The sequence below is a fragment of the Chroicocephalus ridibundus genome, chromosome Z (assembly GCF_963924245.1).
Source record: "Chroicocephalus ridibundus chromosome Z, bChrRid1.1, whole genome shotgun sequence".
NCBI classification, from domain to species: Eukaryota; Metazoa; Chordata; class Aves; order Charadriiformes; family Laridae; genus Chroicocephalus; species Chroicocephalus ridibundus.
The window spans coordinates 5,077,806-5,097,905 of NC_086316.1; the positions used below are offsets into that span (position 1 = coordinate 5,077,806).

General features: G+C 39.7%; 1 long non-coding RNA gene across 8 annotated transcripts in view; it reads left to right on the plus strand.

Moving 5' to 3' along the window:
* The window catches only part of LOC134508597 (uncharacterized), a 128,301-nt gene that overhangs the window by 42,597 nt on the left and 65,604 nt on the right, over window positions 1-20,100 (plus strand). For all 8 annotated transcript variants that reach the window (XR_010069097.1, XR_010069098.1, XR_010069094.1 and 5 more), the window contains one exon: window positions 10,300-10,406. This is a non-coding gene — a long non-coding RNA (uncharacterized LOC134508597). The remainder of the gene's footprint in view (window positions 1-10,299; window positions 10,407-20,100) is intronic.

Genomic DNA, 20,100 nt, shown 5'->3' on the forward strand with positions numbered 1-20,100 from the left:
AGAGGCCATTATTATAGGACTGTACTGGAATCATAAATAATACCTTCAATGAAGATAACAGCAATAAGGAAATCAGTATGTTAAAAACATTTAGTCTCGGCCTGTTTTAAAAGGTGTTTTCCCCTGCCTCTATGCCACTACACAGAATACAAACACAACATCAGTGAGGGGAAAAATTAACGCTTGCCAAATTGAATACAGCAAAGGAGGAGGGCACTGCAATGCCATCTGCAAACTTCTAATTAAAAGAAGGTGTTGAACATTAAATTCAACGACTATGGAAGAGAACTGAGCTTGTCCCATTAAATACAGATTTAATGTGGTTTTCAGGTGTGCTGCGCGGAGCAGTGCCACGTGGCAAAGGCACCTCCACCCCCTTCCAGGGAAGAACCCTGACATTTTCTTCGTGGTACTTTCGGAAATACACGACTAAGCATTATTAGAAAAGGCCAGCGCGGGATGAATGGCACACACGGTGCCATTGTGCAGGTTTTCAGCTGTAACAGCAATCAGGCCCTTGCACTGCTTGTGTGACTTTTTTAGTCCCGGCTATTGATCATAACCCTTCCCTGCTCATACCCTTGTCATCTTGAGCGCAGGCATGGGACCAAATGAGTTTTACTTCACCCTCCTTACACTCTTTCAGGGAAGAGTGCTATCAAAATAAAAACCCGACACCAAAGAATGGGGTGGTAATAGTTCTGTGTAGCCAATTATTTTCTCCTTGCAATACTGTAGGGTTTTTTTCTGGGGAGGATGGAAGGCAGAGTGCAACTTTCCTTTCATAGACCAGGACAGTGACCGTGGTGAAACGCAGCTCAGCAGTGCTGCTTTTTCCACTGTTTACTCTTTTGTTTGGGGCTTCTGGTTGTGAACCTGCAGATCCAGGAATAACATTATTCCAGTTGCTGGACTTTGCACCAAGACTAATCTGTTGCTTCACGTTGTATTACATGACCGACTATTTTAATTGATACTCATTAGCACAGAAATCTTTTTAAAAATATATTTTCATGCTATTCTATGAGAAACTAATTTTCAAAATCACACAGAAAATACTTAAAACAACAAAATGTATGCAATAATGATCAGATAGGGTTTTTATTAGGGCTTTTTCTTCAGGGTCACTTTCAATGTAGAACAGTATTTTGCACAGAGAAAGTTAATGCAGTGGATTACTCTCACACATTGGATTGTGCTTTCGTGCACGTGCCTTATATTCTGATTCAATACTTGTGCTACGTGGCGTGCAGTATTATCCTGCTATCTTGTTTTGTTACCTATATTATGACCTATTATTTCTTATTTCACAAGGCTAGGAGTTTTCAAAACAGACGCGTAGTTTGTCCTAGACTAGGAAACTTGCATGAATATATATTTGCAAAAGTACCAATATTGGCATTTATGGTACTTCCGCCAAGGTAACAAAGATGTACCTGCCTACATTTTCATGGGTCTTACCAACATTAATGGAGTAAGGTTTTTGCTGAAATTATATATATATATATTTTTATTTCATTTTTTTACCGATACTCTATTGCTCTGGCTCTATTCAGTTCCACAGAAATCGAAGATGGAAGACCTAATAGGTTATCTAATAGTTTTCTATGCCACTGTAGGATTGTTCTTTAAAGTATATTCTTCAGCGTTTTGTCTTGCAAAGAACGGGAGTCCACTGTTTCCCCGGGGAAACTTTTCAACAGTCTAATAAAATTCACCATTAGGAACGTTTTCCTTTTGTTCAGCTTACATTTTCCTTTACTTCATTTCATTCAGATACTTCTATATAATGATAATACTCTGAAAATCATGCATAGTCTTTCCAGATACACTCCCAAACAGTCGGAACCTAATTCTGCAGTCATTACTAATGCACAATGTCCTACCATTGATGAAAATTTAGTCTTCAAGTGCAGTTCTGCAAGGTGCTAGGCACGTCCTGCAAAATACTGCAGGTCTCTCAAATTCAGCACCTTCCAGTTAAATTTAAGCCTTTTGCCTTTGTATTCCAACCTCTCCATAACATTGTCCTACCTTATTTGACCTAGACAGTTGACCTGCCTCTGCCCTCCCTTTTCTACTCGTGTAGTTACCCTTGGTGCCCTGGCTGCCTGCTCCCCTCCTCCTCTGCATCGTTTTGTTTCCTCCTTTCCGTTTGCGCAGAGCATCCTCAGTGAACCGAGTGATGAAACACCTACCTCCTCCTCAGCAGGAGCTCTGGCCAAAATCCAGTTTTTGCCATTAAAATCAAAGCAATGCGGGTGATCTTTTCGAATGCTTGGGTGTATATTTATTTTGTAAGTTACAAACATTGAAATAATCAACCCTAAGGCAAACTCACTTTAGGTAAATAACTGCAGTTATTTAAGCTTTTGCCATGAGGTTTGCATGTCTCCTCTCCTTTTATCCTGTTCTCAAACTTGTGTTGAGATTGTAGTAAAAGTAAACTTGTCTGGGAAAATAAGATGTTTACTTTGGAAATATAGTTACTAACTTAAAAAAAAATATGCATTCTTAGCAGAAAAACAGAAGTATTATTACTTTTATCCTGAAATTCCAATGGGGCAAAACAATCTGCAATTTTCAATACGCTTTGTACTTCAACATTGAATGTAGCTTTGTCTTCAAGTAAGTTAGTAAATATAAATTAATTAGGAGAAGGCTTTGTTTTGAGTGGAGCTCAAACTTCATTTTGAGTGGAGGAAGCAGCAGGAATTCCCCTGTATGTGCAAATACTGCTCAGCTGAAAAAATAGGTGCAAAGAATGATTTAGGATGCTGAAGCCTAGCAATGACTAATCTGTTTGACACGAACTGCAGAAATAATTGCGATCAGTCTGGGCTAGATTTTGAACTGTATCTGCAAATTAACAGTTATTTGCTCAAGTGTTATGGGTGCCTTTTTATAATCTCTGTCAAAGCTGTTTGCTAGATAAGTATATATGTATATCTGTTCCTCTCTGTTGAAAGTATCCTCAGAGTTTTCAGGCTGATGTGCATATTGAATCTGAAGGCGAGTCTGCTTTGCTGTGAAAGGTTATTTGAGGAAAGGAAGGTAGAAGAAACATCGGTGGTGCATCCAGTGATCCTGGGTTGAACGAATGACAAGATGGGAAGTTCAGTCAAGAGCCATTTTCATTTGATTTATCAGAAAAAAACTTACCTGTTTTCCGTGTTCTTTCTGATCTTGCATGGAAACAAGTCTGAGAAGAACACCTTCTCCTGGTTTTAGCCCCAGTTCTCCTGCTATCTTTTATTACCTTCTGCAACTCCTTTGGGAACTGTCTTGGTTTTATTTTTTATTTGACCTGACATAAGTATCTCTCAATTTTACAAGAAGACATTTATTTGTTCCACTGATATCTAAATTTTCTTCTGCTACTTGCCTCAGGCCTGTGTTGTACTATCTCTGGACAGAGGCCTATGCACTTTTATGGCTCCCCCAGCCTGTGAGCAATATCTTTAAATTATCATCACTTAACAGTTTGGCAAAAAAGGTCTCAGTTATTAGAAGGGAAAACAATTTGTTTTACAGATATTTTTGTACCAGAATTCTCCTATGTCCTTAGACTATGAAATAAATGTTATCAAAATATACAATTTTGTAGTTTATTTAGTTAATGAAAAAACAGCATATTTTAAAAAAAAATTAATTATTTTGAAGATCTTTTGCTTTGACATTTTTGCCAAATACACCCACTGATAAAATATCCTCCAACAAAATCATGATTACTTGAAAATGAATTTGGTAAAATAGTACACTTTAGCACCTTTATTACTTATCTTTCTCTTTTCTTTGAGCCTACAGAAAATTTATATCAAAACTTTCCTTTATAAACTTAGTTTTAGGTTTGATAATATCCTTGTATATGGAATAGAGAAACCTCTTGCCATAGTTCCTAGTTACCTTAATGCCTTTCTACAGAGTCTTAATTGAGAAGTTGAGATTGTATTCCTCCATTTATCTGAAACTGCTCACACTTATCTTAAAACAGATTGAATTATTTCTTTGAAAAATGAGAAGCACAGCCCCAAAGAGAGAAAATCCCATGGGGACGCACGCTCTCTTGCCAGCTGCATTGCCAGATAACAACCACATCTTTTTTTTCTTCACATACATTCTTGTTTGTATTTCTTCACCTACTGGATCCTACTATTCAGCTACGTGGAATTCTGCTACCGCCTTCTTATGGGAATGGGTCTATCCAGCGTTCAGACCTCTCGCGCAGGAGTTCATCATCAGCCACTGAAGAGTCCTGCAGACTGTTGCATAGCACTGTGGAAAGGGACAGTTTCTTATTTTATCCGACTAAGCAGTGATTGTTTCTTACCCTCCCCAAACACATTTCAGTCTAGTCAGCAGATCAGAATAGGGACTGATTTATCAGCTGTGGGATCCTGTGAGCAATTGCAAAATCCGAGTCAATATTTGCAATGGACTCCACAATGGGAAAATTTGTGTGACTTAAAATGTATCCTCATGAAGTCAAACTATGAATTTTAAAGTTATAATTGATGTAAGTACTGGATGAATAGGAAAAATGGAAAGTACTATGTATATTCATACCAGGTGGTGACTTTCATGCTACTCACTACTATGCTTTTTTTAACCAACAGATTGATACGAACTGGATTTTGTTCTCAGCAAAGACATATTTCTGGCAAAGTAGTGCAACCGACTGCTCACTTGAATGTTCAATTTAATGCTCACTTATGCAGAAGCATGCCAGTGCTGATGCATAAAAACAACCTTTGGTATCACCTATCTCTTATCTCGGTCACTGACATGGCCCAGCTTTACTTAGTTTATGAAATATGAGCTCTGTTTGACTCTATTTGACTACAGATAAGTACACATCCCTGAACAGATCTTTTCCTAGCCTACTGGTTGCAACTTTAAAAATTTTAGTCTGGTTTACTTGGTACAATCCATGCTTTTACAGAAGATATTATAAACTTTTCCCATGCAGTCCTCTATTTTAATGTTATTTGCAACTTGGCAATATTTTGCTACTGAAGTTTTGCAGTAGAGAACACACAATTGATGAGATTTTTAGTGTCTTCCATCCTCCACAGAAAAGATATAGTACTTCTCAAGCCTGTGATTTGATGACATTCCGTGGCAAGCGAAAGATACAAAGATAGGACAGCTTCCCCCTTCCCCGCCCCCCGCCAAATTGCATTGAAAATCTTCCTTCAAACTTCTTGTCCACTGTCATCCATAGTTTCAGAAACGATAAGCAGTCCTTCTTACTGCTGAAATAAATGGAAGCACACAGAACTTCTAGAAAACAGATTCTCAAGCGTTAGTACATTAATGCTTGCTTTTTCCTTACAGTAATTATCTATGCAACATATTATTTTGCTGTTAATGGTACTGTAGATATAATAGTAAAAAAATAAGATCAGTCATATCATTAGAAGTTGAGACTTTATTTTCAGGGGTTTTAAGATCACTTTTCTTGCATTTTCAGGGTAAGCAGACAAGAGACGTTGAGAAACATGGCACAGGTGCTTGAGGGGATTATTTGCACAAGGAATTGCGGTGCCATCTTGAAAATGCATTTTGGAAAGTTGGAATGGGAAGGAGGGATGTTCTGAGACAGAGAATGTGGTGGGAGAGGATGCGCGGTGCGTGACGGCCTCATCTCCTGGGTAGCGGGGCTCACCGGGAGCCGGGCTGCTGCAAGGAGGTGGAAACGTGGAAACGTGGATCTCAGCGAGGGCCTGAGGCTGCTGTCAGAGCAAGAAGGAGCTCCAAAGGAGGCTCAGTGTCTGCAGCAGCAGCAGCGGGGTGTTGACATACTGGGGGATGCTGAAGGGGCCTTTGCCCTGGGGATGGAGATATGAGTCATGCAACTCTCTCAGGAACGTGCAGGTATTGGAGCACCCCTTGCTAAGCAGCCTGGACAGGGCTCTTTTAATGCCTTTATTGAAATGGGAAAGTTGCTTCCTTTGGTATGGAAATTATTCAGGTATTTTGCTTAAGTCGGCCTTAAAAATTACAAGCTTGCATTTCTAATAGTTGCAGTTCCAGCTTATTTATCGTTTCTTTCTTGCTAGGATCTGTTACACGGGTCTTGTAGCTAAAATAGAAGACAGTCTTTTCGGGTGACCTGAATCAAGTTTTAAAAATTGTTTTTGTATTTAGTCAGGGAGCTTTATAAACACTTACTTTTAAAAGCCTGACAATCTTTGGGAGAATATTGATTTTGACTGCACTGTGTTCTCTGAAGTTTGAAGTTGTAATAAGAATTTAACTTTTCAAGAAATTCATTTTCATACTCTAAAAAAAAATTATTAGAAACTTAATTTTCTTCACTCAGTATGTAGCAGGACAATGTCATAAAAAATTAGCAACCCCTTAAATGCTGCCATAAAAAGTTAGCGATCCCTTAAATGCTGCCAGTAAGTGGAATAAATCTTTTTCTATGTGTCTTTCTCTCCTTTACATGAGCGAGAAACTGTAGTATTTTGGAATCTAGCATGTACAGCTACTGTGTACATGTATGAACCTGTATAAATATATGCATACACATTACACTTGCGTATATAAACATATACAAGATCAGCTTTGAAAATTCTTAACCATATCTATCTTCTGATCTACTGAATGGTCCCAATTTCCTTATCTGTCTCTCTCTCTCCTTTTTTTTAATTTTAATTTTTGGTAGAAAGAATGAACCCAAATCAGCCCCGTTATCCTGGTTATATAGTTTATGTCACCAGACTAAGGACTAGGAATAACATCATGCGAATCAGTGGAAGAAAAATCCAAACAGCTATAAGAGATTGAGACACAAACTAAATTCTGTTCCAGTGCATCAAAAATATGTCATTTTCCATTTTGCAAATACTTACGCATGCAAGGATCCCCTTCAGGGTAGTTAGATGACTCACATGCATAACATTAAACACAGATACTGCAGCACTGAGGTCTTGTTTGTTGAATTCCCCTTACAAGGCCTTTTAGTCACATCTGTGACTACGGCTATGGATAGCCCTTGCTCAGGTGTAATCCTATCACAGCTCGGCCTGAAGAAGCATTTGCTTCCGATAGATAAAAATTTATTTTCAGGAGTAAGACACCAGAGCACATTCGTGAGGACTGCAGTCAGAAAGTGCTCTGTGTAGAGTGACAGATTGATAGGGGTTATTTAAGAAGGATAAACATAACAAAATAAGAGAATGTCACGTTTGTGATTTAACCTGCATTTCCAAGCTGCTTTCCACAGCGTGAGTTAGTTTGGGATGCTCCTGTTGAATGGTCCTCTGTTTTTCTGTAGAAAGTATATCTGTCTGTTTTCCATTTTGAGTGACAGATGATAAAGAAAGCAATCTTATTGTTTTGTCATTATTTGCAATGATAGTTCTGGAAAACCAGGTAAAATGCAGAAAACAGCTTTTTTGTTTGTTCCTTTAGGCAAGGAGAGGTGAAGCGTTTTTTGCTTGAATTGCTTTCAGAGGTCTCTGTCCTGTAAACACTTTGGCTCCAATAGTGGCAGGTTCCTGCCTTCCCGTGCTGGAATGAGTGTGGATCTGCACGGATTCACTTCCCTGCCCCTGTGCTAATGTTTGCTGTCTCCAGGGCTAACGCACACGCTCAACTTCACGTGCATTAGTCATGCCATTGAGCTCCAATGGGGGAGGTGACCTTACGGAGTAGCTACGTCAGGAATGTACAATACCTTATTCTTAACGGCGGTTCTGCCGGCACGGGGCAACAAACACGTCTTGCGTTGCAACCTGAAAGACAGAGCCAACGGGTAAGAAACTTTAATCTAATACAGAGGCAAATTAGCGCGGCGAAGGATTAGCAGCTCCTAAATGTGTAATGCAGTTTTTGGATGTGGTTCGTTTTTTAAGGTAAAAAAAACAGCCAGCAATGAGTATGTTTTTTAAAATGATTAGCAAAGCACTTCTGAGAAGTGTTTTCTGCAAAAATGTGCTTTTGTATTTTATATACTTACTTTTAAAATGCAAAACAAATTTACTTAACTTCAGAGAATGACAATATCTGGAGGATATAGATAATGGATATCTTTGCCTATAGTACACTTAGGTATCTTTGAAATTTGAAAAAAGATATTTTACCTAGCTTCATCAAATGTCTTGAGATTATGAATGGTACTGACTCAAAGTGATAAATGATAGATGTCTTTCCATCTCTCTTTTCTTTAGACAGTCTGAACTTTGTCACAACCGCAGCATGGCAACTTGTGCTAACCACAGTCATAACATAATTCTGCACTCCGTGTATCAGAAGTGTATTTTTCACCCAGGCATACAAAGCATACAATTATTGTGTTAAGGCAATATTCACATGTAATGTTACATGTCCTGATAATTTTATCTAATGAGTGCTGGGAAAGATGTATTCTCTCTCGTCACTTACATTAATCCAAACTCTAAAAAGAATATTTCTCAACCCTAAATTTTCCTGCATATTTACGTCTCTATTGTATGTCTTTCTAAGGCTCAACGCTGGGCCACAATTAACAGTAATATTTTTGATTTTGTGTATGCTGATTCAGTACACATGAATAGCGATAATCTAAATAACTTGAACAGTTATAAATAAATGACCTCAGAAAGGGGAAAACTAAAAGTACGAGGGGAACTGCTGGATGCTGTTGCTTCTACAAAGCAGGGAAGAACCATCCATCCTACATAAATATGTGGATTCATGCTTTTCTGTGTTAAAAATTCTGCAATGGACCAAAAGGGTAAAGTGCTTTCCTGTACAAAGTTGCTATTCACATACAAATCTGTCCCCAGTACACCAAAAGTATAGATATTGATTATTCTTAGCTCTCCTATGTCAGCTTTTCAATTTGCTTCTCAAACTTCTTTCCAGAGGAAGGTATCATTCTTGCTTTCCAGATGAAAGAATTGAAGCATGTGATTTTTCTAAATCATAGAGAAGCCAAAACTTTGTCTAGGAGTAGGGAATATCTACCAGACTTTGTGGCTCCCTATACACAGACTTGCATCATGGCTGAGTGTTTTGCTTTGAAACACCAAAGCTAGTTTGCAGGTACATTTCAGTAGCCTGCTTCCTTCTTTTGTTTACCTGGTGTGCTTGATGCGAGTCTGCTTTATGCGTGTGGGATGGATGCAGTCAGATTTGGGAAGGAGTTTTGGTGCCATCAGATGGACACACCACTTGAAGCTGGGTGCTCACATGCTTGAAGCAAAGTCTTCATCCCTTTTTCCCAGTTCTGCAGGGGCTGCCTGCAAGACTACTGCTATTTTAGGTCTAGTGCTAAAGGCAGATAAGCCTTGTGTGGGGCTTTGGACACTTAGGCTAGCGAGAGTGGAACTGAATATTGTGCCAGTAGCTTGATCTGCCCTGTCCTGGCTGCCTGAAGGCACGAGTCAGCCACCATCCTATGTGTGGTGCTCTCTGGTGATGGAGCAATGAGACTATTTCAGACCAAAATGAAGCTGCAAACTACCACCTGGGCCATGGAAATGGTCAAGGAAGTCTGAGCTCAAATATGAACTCAAGACACAATGGGACAGTTTCAGGGTAGCCCAGAATATCTAGATTGCTTGTATTCATGCACTTGAAAGTTTATTCTGGTCTCCTTGGTTAGATACAGGTAGCTTGGTGCTTCAGCTGGTAAAACGCCAGCAAGCCCTGTAGAAAAAAAATATAAGCTAAATAGATGCTGGTCCGTCCTGCAAAATTATATTATTAATTACTCATGCTCTAAGATGATTTTATGACCAGCAAATATATTTATAAAAGAGATTTCTTGCATGAACCTCCACTAATAGCAATACCTATTACATAATGCCTTAAAACAGTACACCTACTTTGAGGTAATAAGCCTCACAATCAGTCACTGTGGCAAAGAGTAAATTATCTTTTTATTCCCTTTTCACAGGCATAGAGGTACACACAGAGGTAAAGAGTTTACTAGAGGTCAATTACAAGATATTATTAGAACTGGGGTTAAAACTAGGGGCTTTCCAGTGCTGTTCATATACTTAGGGCACTTGATGTTGCTACTGCACTTGTCCTTTTACTCTAATATAAATGAATTTGTTATGATAAGAATGTTAAAGAGCAAAATATCCAAAACATTATTGCATAATTATTTCTGTGTCATGCTACCTGTAAAATGAATGATGCATCTTCTCTTAGTAGATGAGTGCACATCTGCATCAGTGTATTGAACATAGGATGAGAGAGAGGAGGTTTTGTCCTTTAAAGTCTTATTTAAAGTAGAAAAATGAGCATGCTTTACGGCAAACATTTTTTTCTAATGCACTTAACAATTCTATGTTTCAGAGCAGTGTATGGCTAGTGACCTGTCTTCCCAAGGAGAACAGCTGAGACATCTGTTTGGAATTATTCCTGGGATTAGACCAGCATGAGGTCTCCTCTACCAATCTGAGGTAATGCTGCTGAAAGGCAAGAAATCCAAAGCGATGCATGTGCATTGACAAAGTCAACCCCGGCAAAAGTTCCACACGCCTGGGGCAAAAATAAAAAAAAAACCCAGGGAAACGGGTAAACCTAGGGACATCATCACTCTATGAGGCGTGGTAAACATAAAGTCCTTTCTGAGGGATATTTAGTTGTGGGAGCCAAAAGCTTCTTTAGGAGATGGGCAGGTTTAATTAACAGTGATAGACCAGACTTCTACCATGATGAAGCACCTTCTTGAAGATTAACTAACTAGTTACTTACTTAACAATACCCAGTGTAATGGCAAATACAAGAGCATTGTCCCCTTTGGTTAATTTGTGGAGCCTTTACAACCCCAGAGACTCCACTAGAGGAAAATCAGACAATTTAAAATGAGAATGTGGACAGTTAATGTTATATGGTTTGATACTGCTCAAGTAAGCCTCCTGCTAGAAAAACCGCTCAAATTCTGCTTTTCTTTAACCTGGTGTACACCAGAAGAGGTTTCGGTTGCAATAATTGTGTGTCAATGTGAGTCTGACATAAAATGAGGGCACAATCAGCCCTACTGGGAAACACACACGCATAAGTAAGGCAAGTACGATTTGCTGAGCAATATGCACGAAAACTAATTTGCTTGCTGTGGAATGATCTTTTGAAATGTTTTCCTTAAATGGTCGTAGCTAAAAAGCGGGAGAAAATACGCCCAAGTCCGAGGTACATCTGGCTCATTCTGCTTCCTTGATGTTACATAAATTATGTATGCCCTCTTCACTGTGGCTAACAGTCTGGTTCGGAAAGATATTAATTATTATGTAATAACTTTCACTAATTGTTTCTCCCTTTAGAGTATTTAAAAAATTGGTTGTGTTGACAATGGTAAAGGATAATGAATGGTTTTTAAGATGTCTGTAGTACAAAATTAAATACTCTCTGCTTCTGCTAATAATTTCAGCAAGACAAAGTTGGTATAATTTTAATGATATTATAGGTACATTATGCTTCTGCTGCCTTTTTTGGGAGAAGGAATAACCTTCAAGTGTTTCTGCTGTTTATGAAAGCTGAAAAACCTGCATCAGGGCACTCAAATTATTATCAGATAACACATTAAAATATCTCTAAATTCGTTGCAAACAATGCACAAATCCTTCATGTTCAGATATCCCATTTACTTCAAAGGGTTGACCTGATTTCAGTGGGAGCTCTGTAAACAGGGGGTTGAAAATCTGGGTTCTTAATAATAAAAAAGTCCTGGCTCCAAAAAGACAGATGACAAAAATCAAACACTTTTTTTAAAAAAAAAAAAGCCTGAACAAAGATGTTTTTCACAAGTTTGTCAGTTATTTCTTTCAGTTATCAAAACTCATGTATATATAAGTTAATATAAAGTTGATAAATGTCTTATGTAGTAGGACACAGTTGTGAGATTTACAGGTGTCTTAACATCTCTTAAAGACAAATGCTGCCTCATTTCCTAATAACTGTCCCTATTGTACACTGGCTGCCAAGTCAAAATTTGTTACAATACATATATACAATTCTCATTATGAGGAATTATGCACAGAATTATGTATTTATATACATATATATGCACATCCACCTCTAATTTCTGGTGATCTCCAATTCTAGAAGTAAATGAAATGCATATGTTGTTTCGAGGTGCTTTCCTAAAGCGTTCATTATTCTGTAACAAAATGCGCTGTCAATTTTTTACCTAATTTAAACAATATTCTATTAATTTAAAATAAAAAAAAAAAGTTTAATCTCTTCAGCTTCGTTAATTGTAGCACCACTCTGTGAAAGAATTAATGAGATCTCAGACTGATTTTGATGTTGTTGCTTACCTTGGTCTTTTCTTAGATATATGTAACTCAGGTGCTGGTCTTCTCTGGTACAAGCTGAAAACACTGAAAACAGCCTATCTAGAACTTGGTAAAAGACAGTCTCCTATAAAGGTTTAGTCTCTCAGAAAGTAGAAAATACCTTAATTTAAGAACGGGGTACACACAGGAGCGCGAATTACCTTGCAGTGTTATGCAAGCGTCTGTCAGGAAAGCTTTGATGAAGTTTCGTCTAAATGCTGATGTGGTCCCCTCTTAACTGTTGAGGATACAGGGAGAATCACCAAGCTCACCACGAGAGTCTAGGTTGCCTTAACCCAGCAAATGAATTTTGGTAGCACAAACTTTGTGTTCAGCTGGGCTGACTTGGACCAGTGAGATGGTTGGAGCTGAAGTGCTGTCTGTTCGTCTTCTGAAGAATAGAGATGTTTTATATGATACAAACAGGTATTTTGCTACTTTTTAAAAACAATATAAAACACCTACAGGAGCAGCTGATGATGCTTCTAAGTTTTGTTGTTTTTTTTTTTCTTTTTCTTTGTCCTAATGGATCTTGAATATTTCTTTGGGAGTTGAGCAGGAGTGAGGTGTGAGTGCCTTCACCCAGGAACTGCCTGTTCCTGGTGGTGGGGGCTAGTTCTGACTTTCTTGGCAGAGGTGAGACCTAGAGGCAGCCAATAACAAGGAGAGGCACAAGTATTTAGGTGGAATTTAGGTTGGCTGGGTCCAGGCCAGCTTAATCTATGTAACTCATTCGTTCTGACATCCCTTCTGAGTCAGCCAAATAGGTCAGAGTCTGGTGGAGAATTTGTGGTAGGCACATGTACGGAGAGCTGAGTGAGCTGGGTGTGTTCCAAATAAGGCTACTTTTTGTTTTTTGTTTTTTGTTTTTTTTTTTTAAGTAAGGAACCTGAGCAAAGCACTATCAACAGCATCTTCCATTCTTCTGCCACCACCACCACTACAACCTACTGCTCACTGCTTTTGTGCTTATTTATGAAACAAAATGTCCCTGTGATGAAACAGCCTTGGAACAGGCTGCTCAGGGAAGTGGTGGAATTGCCATCCCTGGAGGTATTTAAAAGACAGGTAGACATGGTGCTGAGGGACATGGTTTAGCAGTGTTTTTTGGCAGTGTTAGGTTGATGGTTGGACTTGACGATCTTAAAGGTCCCTTCCAACCTAGGCGATTCTATGATTCTATAATTCTCTGAAACCACCTCTCCTGTGCTGAAAGGGGTAGGTTCTAGTAACCAGGATGAAAACAAATGGTAAAATACTTACCAGCAGCAACCCATACCTATTGTTTCACATCATAAACGCTGTTCAGTTTTAATTAACTGGTCAGCACAATCCGTTGTGAATGGTATTATAGTTCTTCCAGGGTATATGCGTTACTTGAACAGGCAGTCCTTTTGTCATCATTTTACACAAAAAACATGCCGTGCATTGGAGTATATATGGCAAAGACCAAAAATCAGGCCTTTCTCCTTGCATGAAAACCTTGGAAAGTTGTAAGTTTGGGATTCCTGTTGTAAGTCAATATACCAAAAAGTTTCACTAGAAGAGAATTGTGCAGTTGAGCTTTTGGAAGTTTGGAAGTGCAAAAATTAAAGCTTCCTTAAAGCTATCCATTCTGATACTGTCACATACTGTTTTTCTCACTTATTCAATCATCAGAGTTTGAAGGGAAGATCTTCAAAGCCGTAGCACAGGTTTTCTTTCATTTGAGCCAACGGAGTAACCAGAAACTGAGGTCAGACACTTTCCTGTACGTGGGCAGCTCACGGGGGGAGAGATGACACGTACTTTGCCGCCAGGTCATGCAGCAGAGACAGCAGTGAAATATGCGATAGTGGGGCTGCTGGGCTCTGCCTCTGGAGCTGGGGTGGGCTTGGTAGCCCCAGAGCCCTACAAGAATTGTAACCCTATGGGAATTTTATTTGCAAAGTGGGTATTTGTTGGCTACCTGTGAAGCAAGTATCATTCTGAGAAATAAGGGCTATAAACTGAGCGGAATTCTTCCGAGCACAGTGGAAAAGAACTGAGAACAGACATTTTGTTTTCTGAATCACACCAAAGTGTGCTTTCCTTTTGTAAATCAACTTTTTAAAGCTTGTGGTGGTTCCCTCCCCCCGCCGCCCTTAGATGTTATATATAACTCCCTTTGCCACAGTGGGAGTGTTATAAATATATATATGTATGGATGGAAATAAAACTAGGAGACAACAGAATATGGTGCCTCTTAAAGCATGGGGCTGCAAGAATACCCTTGGAGAGCTCTGTCTGAAGATTGCAGGACCAGTCCTTATTCTCAGAGATGCTGTTTTCAGTATTAACTCCTTCTCTGTATTAAAATATTTTTATCAGATAGTTGTTAATTTTCTGTTGCTTATATATCCTGTTCAAGACAAGGTGTAAAGCCAAAGCAGTAGGAAAGTCACTGAAGGATGTTTACGAATTCCAAATCCATTTAGTGTCCTGAGTACCGTGGCACCATATTTTTTGTTGATAGCTCAGCCACAATCAGTTTGAACTTCTGAATAATGAGACTGGAAGTGTTAAAGGCCTGGTTTGAAGCCAAGCTAATAACAGGCCACAATTTACTCGTCACTATAGGGAAAAAGTAGCATTTTGTGAATAAAAATACCTACTTCTGCTTTTAGAAGAATGTTAGCATCCACTTGCACGAAAACAACACCGTTTGCTTTTATACAACGTTTTTTCTAATACATAGTGCAGTACGATTTTATATTTTCGCAAATTTCAGAAATGGAGAAAAAGATTTATTTGGTTATAACAGTAACATGTGAAAATATATGCATCTGGATGAATATCTGTACATATATAAAGATCAGATTTTGACAACTAAAACTTAAACATTGCTTCCACTTCCTACCACCAACAACAGAAGGTAGGATGAGAGCGACTGCAAGGCTGAGCCTCCCAAAACTAACAGCAACAATCCCAGGGCAGGTCAGTCAGTCCAAGTGGAGAATCTACTCGATGAATAAAACAAACCCAACCCAAACAGATTTGTCTCTTTTTTTGCAAGCTGCTGAAAGCTTCAGAGATGACTTCCAGTGCCTACAGCTGTTACCTCCCTTCTGCATTAGAGGCTGATGAATACCTCGTGTCATTGTCAAGAAATGTTTGTTCATATTTTCAAGTGTTTCACTGTAATTTACTCTGCTCTTCTGTGTATGAATATTCTAAGGAAGTAGTTTACTGGAGGAAACAGTCAAGGTACCTGGAAATTTTAAACAAATATTACCAAACACTCACGATACGAAAACATTTCATTCATAGTCATGAGTTTTAAAAGCCTCATTCCAAAAGCAGCATTAGCCCCGTCAGAGACAAGAAACATCTTATGTTACTTACATAGCCAAATAAAGCTATTGATTTAGAAATAATTATTACAGTTATTTATTGAGTGACCAAGTAACTAATATATCAAAGATGATGGAAGACAATTTGCAAAGGTATTTATTTTTCTTTATATATTTATATATTTATATATTATATATATGTATATATTATATATAAAATATACACACGTATATACATATATATAATATATACGTGTGTATATATATACACACATATATATGTATACATATAATATATACGTGTGTATATATATGTATATACATATATGTATATACACATATATATGTGTATACATTTTATATATATATATATATATATATAACCAACCTGATTCCTGCTTAACCAACCTGATCTCTTTCTATGACCACGTGACCTGCCTTCTGGATGCGGGGAAGGCTGTGGACATTGTCTATCTGGACTTTGATAAGGCCTTTGACACCATCCCCCACGGCATTCTCCTGGAGAAGCTGGCGAATCGTGGCATGGACAAGTGTACTCTTCGCTGGGTTAAAAACTGGCTGGATGGCCGTGCCCAGAGAGTTTTGATTAATGGGGTGAAATCCTCTTAGCGGCCGGTCACCAGTGGTGTCCCCCAGGGCTCAGTTTTGGGGCCAGTCTTGTTCAATATCTTTATCAATGATCTGTATGAGGGGATTGAGTGCACCCTCAGTAAGTTTGCAGATGACACCAAAACAGGTGGGAGTGTTGATCTGCTTGAGGGTCGGAAGGCTCTACAGAGGGACCTGGACAGGCTGGATCGATGGGCCAAGGCCAACTGTATGAGGTTTAATAAGGCCAAGTGCCGGGTCCTGCATTTCGGTCACAACAACCCCAAGCAACTCTACAGGCTTGGAGAAGAGTGGCTGGAAAGCTGCCTGCCAGAAAAGGACCTGGGGGTGCTGGTGGACGGCCAGCTTCACATGAGCCAGCAGTGTGCCCAGGGGGCCAAGAAGGCCAGCAGCGTTCTGGCTTGTATCAGGAATAGCGTGGCCAGCAGGAGCAGGGAAGTGACAGTGCCTCTGTACTGGGCACTGGTGAGGCCTCACCTCGAGTGCTGTGTTCAGTTCTGGGCCCCTCTGTACAAGAGGGACATTGAGGTGCTGGAGCGTGTCCAGAGGAGAGCGACCAGGCTGGTGAGGGGTCTGGAGACCAGGTCATATGAGGAGAGGCTGAGGGAGCTGGGCATGTTTAGCTTGGAGAAGAGGAGGCTGAGGGGAGACCTCATTGCCCTCTACAGCTCCCTGAAAGGAAACTGTAGAGAGGCAGGGGTTGGCCTCTTCTCCCAAGGGAATAACGGCAGGAGCAGAGGAAATGGTCTGAAGCTGCAGCAGGGGAGGTTTAGATTAGATATTGGGAAGAATTACTTTACTGAAAGAGTGGTCAGGCACTGGAACAGCCTGCCCAGGGAGGGGGTTGAGTCACGGTCCCTAGAGGGATTTAAGAAAAATCGAGATTTGGCACTTCAGGGCATGCTCTGAAGGGCAGAGATTGTAGGTTGTTGGGTTTTTTTTGTTGTTGTTGTTTGGTTTTTTTTTTGTGTGTGTGTGTGTGTATGGTTGGACTTGATGATCTCAAAGGTCCTTTCCAACCATGAAGATTCTATGATTCTATGATTCTATTATATATTTTTTTTTCATTATCTCTTATTTATACTCTGCTCTACATTCTTGCTCTCTGGGCTGTACAAACCCTACTGACTTTTCTAGTCCCCCTTGAAATTCCTGCAAGGAAAGGTGCCGCCAGCTTGGGCACAACCCTTTATCTATCATCCCTTTAACTCGCTGTTTGTTTTGTACTAGTACAACTCAATTTCTTAAGCATTGTACACACACGCAATATTTCCCAAACAGGTGAAGCCCCAAGCAGGTATGTTGTTACAGATTATATATTTTTCTCTGTTTCTACATTCCCACACCTGACAGTCTTCTAGGGAACCGTTCATAATGACATTGTTACTGGAAGGGGCAACTGCTTTCCCTATCTTGTAAGTTTGTGGTGGGGATGGGGATGGGAAGACAAGGTTTATGAATGGGTTACCTTTAGGCCTGTTTTCCTCATCTCAGGTTTATTTTAAAAATTGTCAGCCTGGAAGACTGTGATGACTTATAGCCAGGTTTTCTTTAAAAACCTTCCTCAACTGACTGATTTCTGTCAGGTTCGTAAGTGTCTATGGAGGGGAAGCACCCTGTCGACATCATTACCAGGAGCTTGGTTCTCCTAAACTTGCAGGTGTGCCATCCTGGACAGTGCATTTGTGTGAAACAGCACCACTGCAAAAGTCTGCATCAGTTAAACATTTCACTGTGGAGTACGGGTTGACCTTTGCAACTCTGGAGCAAGTCTGTTTCAATGTCTAAGTGTGGCATGTTCACTGATGGGAAGCTTGTGTAATGGACTGGGACCCTCAGACCCTGACAGCAATGCCAAGACACCTTGGGGCTTTACTGTGTTTTTTTGTTACAAGGGTTTTCCATAAGTAGTCAGTTGAGGATAAGGTCCATGCATCCCCCACTGGATGAAGCTGAGCAAGTATCACGATATTTAAATTATCTTAAGCTGGGTTCTTCTCCCGTTATTTACATATTCACCAACCTGTTGACTTTATTCAGTTGAAAACCCACTCCCGCAGGCTCTGGCCATGGCACTTGAGATTGATCTTATTTCTCCTACACAAGAAAAACTTCTAGGGTGAGATCTAGAAGGGATTCTTAGGCACCTCAGACTAAAGCTCTGTAAAAATAGTGCTTTATGGTAGGGTGACAAACATGCTAGACTTCCCAAGGAGACACCAGAGCAAAGCAGGTCATGTTGAGGGTCACCTCTTGGTTCTCACTGAGGGCTCATACAAGGCAGACAACAAGAAGGACCTCTGGTCTTCTGCAGAGGAGGTTCAGTGTGGTGTTTTCTGTGGACAGCTGCTCCACCAACCATGCACACAGTGAGGCAGAAAGCTAGCATAATAATACGCATGCCAAGACAAAGCCTTTAGGACCAGATTTTCCGAATGTCGCTTATAACCTCCATGAAACTATTGCACGGAGAGCAAGGTTTTAGTTTGGGAGAGACAGCACACGGGGCATCGTCACAGGTGTGTGTGCAGGGCTCCCTGGGGTTTTGGTGATTTGCGTGATGCTTTGACAACTCTGAGCCCCCACCTGCATAGTCCTAGACTGTATCTTCCAGTTTTTATGGACTATACCCCATACAAAATAAATGTCATAAGAACAGAAACAACTGCTGCTTCTCCCATATGAAAGATGAGTTGATTAATCAGTGCAAGAAATATCTGGAACAAAGCAAAAGTAACAATTAAGAGCACAACACAGATCATTGTTTTATTTAAAAGCATGCACTGAATATCGCTGTCTGAATCGAGTGATGGTGGCAGCTCCCAGGAAAGCACAGACACATCCTTATAGGTAATGCTGAGGATGTTTCCTCCCTTGAATTATGGAGCTGTTTTATTTATGCTGCATCATATTGATGAGGAGTAACCAATTCTTCTGCTGGGACATGCTCTGAAACAAGGTGATGAGGACAGCATTGTGTTCTTTAAGACTAGCATGAGAACACCCTCCTTTGAGAAAGAGAATAATTTTTGGCTTCTGGTTTCCAGTAAGAAGGCGAAAATGGTGGTATTGTAAAAATTTAGCAGTGCTAGAATCATTCTTGTTTAGAAAGAAGTTTAATGATTTTGTATTTGTTTAATTCCATCATTTCCATGGGATCTTAGAAATAAAAGAAATGGTCAATCTCCCATGCAGGAATCTCACAGAAGGGAAGCTACTTGGTATCATACAAGAAGAAGCTCAAGCAGTCAAATTATTCCTTCCTTTTACGTCATAAAATTCTACAGAAGGCAAAGACTTTTTTTTTTCCTCTTTTAAAAAAAAAAAATTTAAAGAGAATTCATGTTTCTGTCAAGGTGGGCCCGGTTGTGTTTCTGCCGCAGCCAGTGGGAGTTTACCTTCCCATTCCATGGGGATGACATTAAACCTTCTATTACCTGCTTTTGGACAGAAACCAAGGAACCAATTCTGAAACCTTGCCTCTGGTTGGCAGATCTGCTGAAATCAGTGGATAGAGCTGGGTGAATCAGCCTCAAATTTCCATAACATCAGGATACAGTTGGTACAGGATAAGAACAACCAGAAGGTAATAACACACTTAGGGGATCCAGTCTCTTTGTTTTAAGACGTGAGGCAAGCAGGAACCCTTGGAATCAGAGGCTGCCTGTCCATGTTGAGCCTTATCTGTCAAATTCAGTGTGTTATAATATCACCTTATCAAGATCCATATAGTTAGACGTATAGCAGATATCTCACTTGTCATAAATAAACAGATACTTCTTAATTGTTACCTACTGCTGGTGTGTTTGCTTAAACTGTTATCAACAGAAAACCTGAATGTATTATTAAAGCAAAAGGCTTTTGGAGACAGTTTAGAC